The sequence below is a fragment of the Glycine max genome, chromosome 4 (genome assembly GCF_000004515.6).
Source record: "Glycine max cultivar Williams 82 chromosome 4, Glycine_max_v4.0, whole genome shotgun sequence".
Taxonomy (NCBI): domain Eukaryota; kingdom Viridiplantae; phylum Streptophyta; class Magnoliopsida; order Fabales; family Fabaceae; genus Glycine; species Glycine max.
The window spans coordinates 43,237,891-43,250,219 of NC_016091.4; the positions used below are offsets into that span (position 1 = coordinate 43,237,891).

Genomic DNA, 12,329 nt, shown 5'->3' on the forward strand with positions numbered 1-12,329 from the left:
ATCAAATTAATCAAAATAATAATAACCTTAATGAATGAATCTAACATAAAAATACCAGTCTCCCCAAACTGTCCAAACGGACAATTCAAGACTAAATACAATGACTAATGCAAACTGTCCATAAGAATCATTACATTCAGTCTCAAACGGGAACCTAAGGTTCACTTAGCTTGAACAACAATTGTTTATATAGGAAATTACATTGATGACGTACAAGAACATACAAAATCTAAATTTTGATTACAGAAAAATATCAACATCAACAGTTGTTTGTATAGCATATTACATTCATGACATACAAGAACATACAAGGAAATCAACAGTTGTTTGTGTGTGTGTGTGTGTGACTCTCTGTGTGTGTGTGTTTATCTCTTTATGTGTGTGTTTGTGTATCTGTGTGTGTGTGTGGGGGGGGGGGGGTCATTTGAGGGTAGCAAAGGATCATCATATTCTAAACATCATCAGCCATACGATGCACTCCTATATTGAAGAGTTACTAAACCAATGAGGGCAGAACAAGCATTATAATCAATTTGCAACAACATGAATTCACCTTATTTGGAGGACACTACAATTCTGCCATCTATTATGCAACTGCCAAGGGATAACACTCAGATTCTCAAAAGCTAACTTAAAAAGGATTCAATCACACTCCAACTATAAACACTTCCATCCATGCTCATGAGCAGTTTCAATTGCTGGCATAAAGAGATTCCCAGAGAGAGAAATAGTCGCTACAATCTCTGAATTGATATGGTTTACAGAAAAGTCACACCCTATTAGCATCAGCTTGCAAGAAGATTAAGTTTCCCCTAAGTCATATCCTATCAAATCAATTCTAATAGGTAACCCTAATGGGCTGATTCTGCTCGTTGTAAGAGTTATAGTTATTTAGTCATTGTTAGTTAACTTTCTAACAGAATGTGGCAGAGATAGAATACTAAAGAGATTGGAAGAGAAGATTAGATTTTCCCTGATAGTAAGAGATTGGTCCTGGGGAATGGTCTTGGACCCTTAAAATACTGAGAATATACCAAAATGTGCTATGGTCATTGGACAGCATTGTTGCAGACCTTGCCAGTCATCAAGGATTTGTTAAGGGATATAAGAAGGCAGTCCAACAATCATCATCGAAATCTCAGGTACCCTTTGAAATCATAACATTATATTTGGTGTAGTCTTTTTAAAGGTGTTGCATATAATATTTTAAATCAAACACCAGTATATAAGATTTTAAATCAAACACCAGTGTATAAGATTTTAAATCAAGCACCAGTATATACATACTAGTTCCTACATACGTACCTGGAGTTGCTATAACCCTAAAGAGCTTCAACAGCAACGCGAATTACAAGTAGTATATGATAACCTAAAAAAAAACCATAGTCCAAGTGAACATCATGAATAATCTATGAACAAATATTTTGATAATGTTCCAACTTGTATTGTTGTTCATATTGATAGTGAAATTATATAAGTTTCTTACCGTAAAAAAAAAGAGAGATAGAGAGAATTTTGAGCCCAAACTGATGTAATTAAAAAGCTAACATTCTAACCAATGACAAACAAATAATAGTGGCTTTTGCACATGTTCATAGTTAAGATGTTCATGATTTTGCATGATAATAGAACGATAACAATGGCTTTTGTAACTAGTAAGTACTATTGTTAGGGAATCTCTACTTCTTATATTATGTTAAAAAGATATGGTAACAATGGCTTTTTGGCCTCAGTAATCTCCACAGTCCCTTCCAACATCTTGGCCACCTTCCCCATAGTGTGTGTGTGATTAGGGTTTGTGTGTGTGTGTGTGTGTGTGTATTTGTCATGAGGGTGTGTGATGAGGGTGTGTGTGTGTGTGTGTGTGTGATTAGGGTTTGTGTGTGTGTGTGTGTATTTGTCATGAGGGTGTGTGTGTGTCACCAGGGTGTGTGTGTGTGTGTATATTTGTGATGAGGGTGTGTGTGTGTGTGATGAGGGTGTGTGTGTGTGTGCAACGGCACGCCGTGTTACGAGCAACTTTTATGGCTAACATTCCATCAAAAGTTTAACTCAATTAACCAAAATGATACTTCAACAATATTCCAAAGAAACAATTATATAATTTCTATAGTAAATTGTGACATAATTTAGAAACAATTGGAAGCATAAGAATACTAAGTACATTTAACATTCAAAAAACTATATGCTACAAACTAGTATGCTCCAGCAAGTGGACAAGTAATTGGATTTCAGACTTTCTGCCTCTACTCACAATTTCTAATAAGAAATTGAATTTCAGCACAAAGTAGGTGGGTTATTTGTTAGCAATTGAGAAACAGGCATATATAGGTAACATAAATTAATTAGCTTTTCATCCCACAAGGGTTTTTCGATCAAAATGATTTCATTAGTGAAGATGGAGTTTAAGTAATTAACAAAGTGGTTTAGGGGGGTTACTTTTAGAAAACTTTGTTGGTTTTTACTATTGTAAACTAGTTGAGTGTTGGTTTTCCCAGTGGGAGGCAGTTTTGCTTGTGATTATAAGATTAATTTCTTTTCATATCAGGGGTTAGTTGATGTTTTGGTTTGTCTAATTTGTTGTGATAAGGATTATTATCATCGTTGACCTAGATGTTGTACTGGACAAATGTGAGCTGATTGGAGAACCTGTCCCAGCACCAAAAGATGCACCTACAGAATCTGCAACTGGTCAATCAGGAGTCACATATGGGAATCCACAACTTTTGAATAGCAGTTCACACACTGGTGGCATGCCTGCTAGACCAAATATAGCTTCACCATCTCCAGATCATCCAAAAGCAAATCCTTATGCCAGTAGTGTTTATTCTAGTAATGCCCTTCCTACTTATCCTAAAGTAGAGCATGAAATTAGTAGATCAGCACCATTCAGTGGGTCTTCTGGTGGTCAGAACACAGGTTTTCACAATCCCCAATTTGAGGCATCAAGGTCCTTGCAAAACTCATATGCTCGTCCACCTCAGCAGCCTATGTACCGTCATCCATCTCCAATGTACACTAACAAAGCGCCAATGGGAAGAAATGAAGCTGCCCCCAGGATAATTCCAATAGCAACATTGAATCCATACCAGAGTATGTGGACTATTAAAGCCAGGGTAACATTTAAGGCAGAACTCAGGCACTATACCAATGCTAGAGGTGATCGCAAGGTGTTTTCTTTTGATCTTCTGGATTCTGATGGCGGAGAAATTCGGGCAACTTGCTTCAATGTTGTGGCTGATCAGTTCTACAATGTTATTGAAGCTGGTAAGGTATATCTAATTTTCAGGGGAAGCATAAAGCCAACTCAAAAGAATTTTAATCACCTTCCCAATGATCAAGAGCTGACCCTTGATGTGGCATCAATTATACAACCATGCCTTGATGATAATGACTCAATTACATCACAAACATTTAATTATCGCCCCATTAGTGAAATTGAAAGTTTGGAAAACAACAACATTGTGGATGTGATTGGTGTGGTGACTTCTATTAGTCCTAAAACATCAATCATGAGAAAAAATGGCACTGAAGTTCAGAAGAGAACTCTCCAGTTGAAAGACATGTCTGGCCGAAGTGTTGAGTTAACTCTACGGGGAAATTTTTGCATTGTAGAAGGACAAATGTTGCAAAGTATTTGTGATGTTGGGGAATTTCCAGTTTTGGCTACAAAAGCTATCAGAGTAAATGATTTCAATGGGAAGTCTGTCGGGACTATAGCCACTAGTCAGCTATATGTGGAGGCTGATTTTCCTGAGGCTTGTATACTGAAAATATGGTTTGAAAATGAAGGGAAGAGTGTCCCAACTCTCTCTATTTCCAGAGAAATGTCTAATCTAGGTAAGACTGATGTGCGGAAGACTATATCTCAAATTAAAGATGAGAAGTTAGGGACTTCAGAGAAGCCTAATTGGATATCTGTCTTTGCAGCTTTTCACACATTAAGGTTGATAACTTCTATTACCCAGGGTGCCCTCTCAAGATAAGGGATAGACAATGTAACAAAAACGTGACTAATAACGCAGATGGGACATGGCATTGTGAAATATGTATTCAGTCTATTGACGCATGTGACTTTAGGTACTTACTGTCAATGCAGATACAGGATCACACTAGCATAACATGGGTTACTGTTTTCCAAAAGAGTGGTGAGGAGATCATGGGTATACCTGCAAAATATTTGTATTATATGAAGTATGAAGAGCAAGATGATGATAAGTTTATACTTGATAGTAAGCATCGTTGATGGCAATGACAAATTAATCATAGGAGAGAACATGGAGAGCAGGGAGCGTTGGAGAGAAACAAATACTTGCTCTTTGTCACTGGTTAAGACAATTCAAGGTCTAGGAATACAATGAAAAGTTGCACAGACACCAATGAAACATGGAGCTAGTCAAGCTACTCTTTCAAGGTTAGGAGTGAAGCAGCACATAATTAAGACCCTGTATAAAGTACAATCTACAAAATCTCACCACCCCCCGCTAAGCAAATCCCAAATTTAATTTCCCACTGCTATAATACCATTCAAATTTGATCGTTGTTGATCATGAAGGCATGCTAGACACACCACATGATTAATACGCCAACTATAAAAACTGATTTTTAAGCTGGGATCCTTGCTTTCAACCAATTCCATGAAGCCAATTTTATTTGATCAATTAAATGGTCCAAGTGAGGCAGCATACTGTTAAAAATTATATCATTCTTGTTCTACCACACATAGTTGAGTTTTTTTTGTTACTAAGTTGGGATGATGGTGTAAACTTAGTATTGGGGGTGGGGGGTGTATGCGGCCACTAACCATCTGAATGAAATGAATATCATTGGGAAAGGAACTTTAGGTGAGATTCTTTTTTCTCACCTTGTTGAAAAGCTGGTGGTGACAAAAAATTATTTAACCTAATCATGAATGAGTCTATATAAAATCGCAAAATACAATAAGACAGTTAAATCTAAATTTCCTAGATGCCTAGGCATAATACAGATACATATTACTGTGAAATAAGAGCTACAGAAATTGGATAAGTGTTCCTAGAGTTAAAAACTTAAAATCTTGGTTCTTTGCCTTCCCTACCCAATTGAAGACATCCACTTATTTATTTAAATTGTCCAAGCTTGATTGAATCTGTATGTATAAGGAAATCTTATTAATGGATTTCAATTTTAGGTAAGGTCTATAAGGGTACAATGACAAATAATCTGAATGTTGCAATAAAGCACATAATCAATGATTATGGAAATATGGATACTTTTGAGAGAGAAATTACAAGCTTATCTCTTGTCAGACACCCTAATATCAGCAGTTGCAAACAATCACAGTTTACTTGGTGCCAACTTAAAGTGGAATTAAACAAGGAATATACTTAAAGTGCATAAAAAAGTTAAATAATGCTCAAAATAGGAAATCCTAGATTAAATCTTACCCTTTCCTTGATGTCACCCAAAGTCGACAAGTACAGCTTATAGAATTCCTCTCTAAATGCAATCACAAACCTAAATAAAGTTTAGAAACCAGCAAGAATAAGACAATTAGAATCTGTTTGATTTGTATAAATTTAAGGGACAACAAGATACATCTACTATATTATAGTATTTTCACTTTTAAAGGACTAAAGACGAAATTTTGACCATAATTGATATATTAGCATTTGTATATCACTAACTCGTTCTTACTTAGTCTGTCTCTCAACTTGCAATTACAACTTGATTGCAACTCAACATTTGTGTAGGCTTTAAATACCTGATACAGTTAACAATTGTATGATGGATCAAGCTTAAGCTTCTAAGTTCTAACAACATGATTAAATGACACAAATTTCATGATTCATATGCCTTATAACTAGTCAAACACGATTTGGAATACTACTATTTATCAACTGTATTGTACACTTAAATTTCTATAAATAGTACACACATTGTTTCCCTATCTGCACAGACAAACTAAATCTAAGATAGTTTTACTCGGAGGAACAAGAGAATTTCAAAGAGTGAGAGATGAGGAACTTCCATGTGATCAACTTGGAGAATATCAATGGTGAGGAGAGAAAGACTATCTTGGACCAAATTCAAGATGCTTGTCAGAACTGGGGATTTTTTGAGGTAACCCACAACCACAAACTTCTTTACAAAACCTTTGTCATACTCACTTAAATTTATTTATATCTATACATTTGCACCTAAAGTTTTCTTAATCTTGTTCATTTTAATTATGTTAACTGTGCTGGTTTCCTGATTGTAGTTGGTGAATCATGGAATACACCTTGAACTTTTGGATGGGGTGGAAAGGTTAACAAAAGAGCATTAGAGAAAATGCATGGAGAAGAGGTTCAGGGAGGCAGTGGAAAGCAAGGGGTTAGAAGCTGAAGTAAAGGACATGGATTGGGAGAGCACATTCTTCTTGCGCCATCTCCCAGACTCCAATATCTCTAAAATCCCTGATCTCAGCCAAGAGTACCAGTAAGACAAATTTGAAAACTAACAAATACATATGCATGAGCATCACTAATTGTTGATGGCATATATATATATATATATATATATATATATATATATATATATATATATATATATATATATATATATATATATATATAACAGTGTAATTTGGGTTACAAATTTGATAATGTGATATACCATTGTTTACACATGATGCAGGGATGCAATGAAGGAATTTACACAGAAATTGGAGAAGCTTGTTGAGGAGTTGTTAGACTTGTTATGTGAAAATCTTGGATTAGAGAAATGGTACCTGAAGAATGCATTTTATGGATCATAGGGATATAAGAAGGCAAGTAGTGAGAATATACCAGAATGTTGTTGCTGGTGCTAGAAAACCCTAAATAGATTGAGAGACTATTGAAAATCAGAAATGGCAAGTAGTGACTAATTAAGGTTTCAATCTTTAATGTTGGAAGTTCTGAATGCATTCTAGTTTAAGTACACACGCAATTTTAGTATATGAAGCACTTGGTTCCTTTGTGCTATAGTCGTTGGACAGCATTGTTGCAGACCTTGCCAGTCATGAAGGAGTTGTTAAGGGATAAAAGAAGGCAGTCCAGCAATCATCATCGAAATCTCAGGTACCCTTTGAAATCATAACATTATATTTGGTGTAGTCTTTTTAAAGGTGTTGCATATAATATTTTAAATCAAACACCAATATATAAGATTTTAAATCAAACACCAGTATATACATACTAGTTCCTACGTACGTACCTGGAGTTGCTATAATCAAAAAGCTTAAACAACAACGTGAATTACAAGTAGTATATGATAACCTGAAAAAATAAACCATAGTCCAAGTGAACATCATGAATAATCTATGAAAAAATATTTTGATAATGTTCCAACTTGTATTGTTGTTCATATTGATAGTAAAATTATATAAGTTTCTTACCGTAAAGAGAGAGAGAGAGAGAGATAGAGAATTTTGAGCCCAAACTGATGCGGCACAACTCAGTTATCACATTTATAAGCAGCAACCTCTAGGTTTCGAAAACCATAATACTTCACTAGTTTATAAGCAGCAACCTCTAGGTTTCAAAAACCATAATACTTCACTAGTTTTTAAGTGAAACAGAGAATTATATGGGCTTAAGAAAGCACCAAGATAATGGTTTGACAGACTTAAAACCATTCTTTTGCATCTTGGCTTCTTTGCAAGCAAATGTGATCCATCTCTCGTTATCTTCAAAGATGATTCTCATATCATTTATGTTTTTGTGTATGTTGATGACATCATAATAATTGCTAGTTCTGCAACCTTAGTCCAACAGTTTACAACCAAGTTTCATTTTGATTTCTCTTAAACAACTTGGGAAGCTAGATTACTTATTGGGTATTGAAGTCAATTCTATGGTTGATGGTTTTATTCTTGTAACTAAAAGCAAATACATTAGAGACCTTTTATAGAAAACTAAAATGGCTGAGGCTCAACCTATATCTTCTCCCTTGGTTTTTAGATGTAAACTTACTAAAACAGGATCAGATATATTCTCAGATCCCATTATGTACAGATTAGTGGTTGGAGCACTGCAGTACTCCACCATAACCAGACCTGAGCTTAGTTTTGTTGTGAACAAGGTATACCAATTCATGGCTAATCCTCTTGAAGCTCAATGGGTAGCTGTAAAAAGAATCCTAAGATATCTCAAGGGCTCTTTGAATTATGGCTTACACTACTAAGCTGCTACTATAGGTGTTCCTATTTCCATTAAAGCCTTTTCTGATGTAGATTGGGTTTTTGATCTCGACGATAGAAGGTCAACATCAAGGGATGCCATTATGTAAGGGTTTCATCTCGTCGACGATAGAAGGTTGAAGTTCATCTCGACACCAGTTTTGTTGTTGCAACTTGCAAGTTACTACCCTCCATTTGCAGCAATCTTGCTCAGTTTCCCAATAGAGAAGAATATTTGATTCATCAATATTGATTCATCCTTGTTTGAATGTGAGAAGTGTTTGCTTCTCTTTTTCCATGAAATTGACCATATTGGAGCACTAAACTTGTAGGCATATGCTGGTTAGGATAATTACACACAAACAAAATGTGTAGAGTCCCAATTGGCTTATGATTTAACTTGGTACTAAACATGATGAACATTTTGAATGAAAGGGAAATCAATCCTATTTGTCCGTAAGTATGCTCAATGGAGGGAGCCGTAAATTCCTCAAGCTATAAGAATTTTGAGGAAGAAAAAGAGTAATTAAACAATGAGCCGTAAGCATTACACATAACAGATTCTCAAGACTTTGAACCTTGATTTCAAATATATAAAAATACAACATGATCAGATTTCGTAAAGAAATTAAAACAATTTTCCTAAAGTATAGAATTTAAACAATCTTATAATTTAACGTACAAGACTATAAATTTGATTCCTGTTAATGACCGTGACAAAATATTGAACATTAGAGTCACAGCACCTCAGTCATTGACATGAAAATGTTGTCCAATTGAGCTATTTGTATAGAGCGCCAAAATTCCCATTTTCTTTTCTCTGTAGTCAATCAATGTTGAGCTATTTCTCAAGAGAAGAAGGAACTAGCCTTATTTGAATCAGTATTCAGTAACCTCTGTGCTTTTTGTAGCACTCTCCTCACAGTGCACCAACCAACTCATGCAAACTCGATCGATCACAAGTCTACGTTAGAATCAACTTACTACTTTAAAGTAAAAAAATAGGAAAATAAAATATCTTAAAATAACAACTCATTTCCTAAAATTCTATTATTATTCCCAAATGGCAAGCATAAACACACCTAGTTTAGCTCATTTAGTTGATATATGGTGTGTGAGTTATAAATTTCCTACAGATAAAAAAAACACAATCAACTGTAAAGCTGGCTAATTAACTAGGCTTTTTTGCAGGGATACAAAGGAGAACCACAGAGACAATCATTACCGACAAAAGCACTAGCTGGAAACTTATTCTTTGGAAGCTGACCACAAAGATGGTTATAACTCAAATCCAACTTCTCAAGCCCAACAACACTGTTTGGAATTTGTAGGTGAGGGAACTACATAGAGTATACAATGTTCAAAAGATCCTTATGGATGACCTAAGAAAGGAAACAAAACAAAAGAAATTTTGGACCCCTATGAATGGCATAGACATAAGTCATTCTCATTTCCTTCAACAACAATAACAAACTACTACTACACTAATTTCATATGGGCTTGATTTCCATGTCCAAAGTTTAAGAGAGGACTTATGCCTAAAGGAAAGGAGTGGAAGCTGTTTTGGAGAGACCATAAAAAGGCAAAGGGGTTTTGACCTAGAAAGGCCTGCTGAGAGAGACATTTTTTATGGCGGCTGTGATGAACATGAGGCAGGACTTAGCTCCTACACTGCACTAGAGAGATGCAAAATAAGCAGCAATGATGATGATGGTTATGATGAAGACATGGAAGTGGATTTGACTCTAAGCATAGGAGGAGGAAGCCAAGTTAATAATAAGAAGAATAGTAGTAGTAAGAAACCTTATTTGCTTCCATTAGGATGCTCAGACTCACCCAATGGGAAAACTAGGGAGCTAAATTCTTCTGTCTCTTTCCAATCAGATAGGGTGGGAGATTTCAGTGACCCCACCACCCCTATGAGCAGCTCAAGTGTGACATTTGATCAAGAGAGAAAGGGGCCACATTGTCTTTCTCAAGGTTTAAAGCTTAAATAGGAGGGAGATTTAACTTGTTTGATTGTATTATGATGTATCCTTCCTCCTCTCTCAACTCTACATGGACCACTGAATTTTTATGGTTCATGTGTTCAGATTCCTAGACTAGATTTTATGTTTTACTTTATTCCAATAAATGGATAACTTATACTCCAATTTCTAAGTGTCCCTTTCTGTAAATAGGTAGTGAAAGTTTGATGTGCTTCTTAGTTCTTAAGTTACTTTCTTGTCCTACATATTATTTTCAAACCTAAATGCTATTTATTGTAAAAGCAGAATTTAGTACTACTTGGCACTATATGTGAATTTAAGTATACAAGGAGTGACTTTTGTCATAAGACTATATCAAATCAAAATGGTTAAGGTTCCCTTTTGGCCCAAATTCTTGCTTTGAAAATGATGCTATTCTGAACCATATTTTGGAAATAAAAATAAATGCACCACCACTAAGTAGGATAAAAGAATCAAATGGCAAGTGACAACTTCTCAAAAATGGATATCAACATTATTCAGTACCCAAAACACCAATGAATCGATTATATCGTACGATTCATGAACAAAATCAATGAAAAACTTAAAAATAAATTATTCAGTACCCAAAACACCAAAACATTTGTTAACTAATACTTAAATTTCACCATGTCATTAAGGAAATAGTAAACTCCAACATAAGTTATTGTATTGTATTATGAGGCATTGTCATTATAGTCCTGTTTGCACAGTCAACTAATGCGGGTACTAAACTAAACTATAGGCTTTAAGTGTTCTTTTTTTTCTGTTACAAAATTTCACATACAAAAAACCAACAACTATCATATTTGGGCATGTGGAAGCTCTTGTTCATGGTCATAAGTATGATATTTAGGAATCCAAACCCTATAATAGAGACATACCTTCAGCCAATTGGTTCAACACTTATTGTACAAGAGAAGTATGTTGCAAGTCCTTTGGCAAATAATCCAACAGTGGCTCAGATTACAAACTGGAACGAAACATAACCTACAAATTTAAACGCAAGACCTTGTGAAGGATGAATGTGAAAGACCAAACAAAAAAAAGATCGTGCAACTATTCAATTATGTTACAGGAATTGATATACAAAAAATCAATGATCCTGCAAGTTTGCACTACAATATGAAAATTAAACAAAAAAGAGTGAATTTCTATCTTTCTATACCCCCTTAAAATACACAAAATAGATCTGTTAATGAAAACTAAAACATATCGCTATACCAATCCCCCCAAAGGGTTCATGCACCAAGATGAATAAAAGTACCCTGGTCTAGCCCCTCCTTTATACACCAGCCAATACCAAGTGATGTCTTTGATCTGCTACAACATTCCTCGAGGTTCGGCTAGTCCCCCTTTAAAAATAATACTATATATTCCCGCTCAACCAGATAGTCCAGCATGTTGCATGGCAGAACATCACATACAATTGAGACACAGTTTGTGTAAGAGCTAAAGAGAATCCTAACCAAGCTATAACAGCTTGCCACAACTGAAATGACAAAGGACTCTGAATAAAAAGATGATTGAATTAATTTAGATCCTCTTGACTAACAAGACAAAACACACACACACACACACACACACACACACACACACACACACACACACACACACACATATATATATATATATCTTTGTTTGTCTGGATGCCACGTTTCTCATAAGATGAAGGCAAATAACTGATTAGAAAAGTTGAAATTGATGAAAGCATGCAAATAAATTTTAGAGTCTCAAAAGGCTTATTGTACTTACAGAATTGACTCTTTGTGCCTCAGATTTCCAATCTTCACCACTCCTCCCCAACGACAGGACACTTTAAACTTCAACCAAATTTGGTTAGGCTTGGCACCTCCTTCTACTGGTCAAGCATGTACTTTGACACTAAAGCTTTTGTTCACAACTGCACTATTTGTCAGCAAAACCAATAACTGCCACACCAGAAGCCGGGTTACTTCACCAAAGCTTTTGTTTTTTGACCCAAAGTACACAAAGGCCTTTGTGTTCTCCTAACTCATCGAAATCCCCAAAACCATCCATTGTGCCTAACACCTCTGAAACCCTTCTGCCCACATCTCCACCATTACATTCCCTTTCCCACTATCAAATAAATCTTATGGTTAGGAAAACAACTCACATAT

The 12,329-nt window shown here is 35.4% G+C and overlaps 3 pseudogenes; all 3 read left to right on the forward strand.

The window, feature by feature from the left end:
- Positions 1-1,038: 1,038 nt before the first annotated feature.
- Positions 1,039-4,246, forward strand: LOC100778845 (replication protein A 70 kDa DNA-binding subunit E-like; annotated as a pseudogene).
- A 1,751-nt stretch (positions 4,247-5,997) lies between these two features.
- LOC106794263 (1-aminocyclopropane-1-carboxylate oxidase 4-like) lies at positions 5,998-6,778 on the forward strand (annotated as a pseudogene).
- A 1,145-nt stretch (positions 6,779-7,923) lies between these two features.
- Positions 7,924-10,179, forward strand: LOC100783497 (uncharacterized; annotated as a pseudogene).
- Positions 10,180-12,329: the final 2,150 nt, after the last annotated feature.